Genomic DNA, 533 nt, shown 5'->3' with positions numbered 1-533 from the left:
GGGCGGGCACCGGCTGGCTCTGCCAGCATGGCCTGTCACAGACTATGCCTTTGTTTCTGGTGGATAAAAAAGCAAAACAAAGCAGCCAGAGACCTTTCAGAGGGTCTTCACATGAAAAAAGAGAACCTCTAAAATAAGGAGCCGTGGAGGGCCCCAGGCGCTGCTCTGTGCTGGTGATGCAGGAGGGGACACACGCAAGGCACAGGGGCCGGGGAAGGAGCTGGGCAGCACGGTGCCCTCTTCTCCTCGGCCTCACATTTTCGAGCGGTTTTGTCACTGCCTCCGTATCTCTGTTGTGGTTTTGGTCTGTACAGCCCAACACTTTGCCGTGACGGGCTGGGGGCAAGTGTGGGACTTCCCAGCTCAGCTCCTGAACCTCTGATGAGGTTCGCTGAGCTGAGTAGGCTCAGAGTTTATGAGCCTTTCTTGCCTCCACTGTCTCCTTTGATGCCATTGTTCCTTGCAACCCCAGAAAAGAGAGAAGGCAGAGGGGTGCAGGGGAACCGGGGCAGCGCAGGCCCCCACCCCACGGG

The 533-nt window shown here is 57.8% G+C and overlaps 1 protein-coding gene across 1 annotated transcript in view; it reads right to left on the bottom strand.

The window, feature by feature from the left end:
- Positions 1 to 533, bottom strand: part of LOC104497513 (pre-B-cell leukemia transcription factor 3-like) — a gene marked incomplete at its 5' end in the record, with an annotated part of 7229 nt that overhangs the window by 5619 nt on the left and 1077 nt on the right.

This window comes from Buceros rhinoceros, unplaced genomic scaffold (genome assembly GCF_000710305.1).
Source record: "Buceros rhinoceros silvestris isolate BGI_N320 unplaced genomic scaffold, ASM71030v1 scaffold25257, whole genome shotgun sequence".
Classification (NCBI taxonomy): Eukaryota; Metazoa; Chordata; class Aves; order Bucerotiformes; family Bucerotidae; genus Buceros; species Buceros rhinoceros.
The sequence above is the reverse complement of the archived record's forward strand: the minus strand, read 5'-3'. Positions and strand labels throughout refer to the sequence as shown.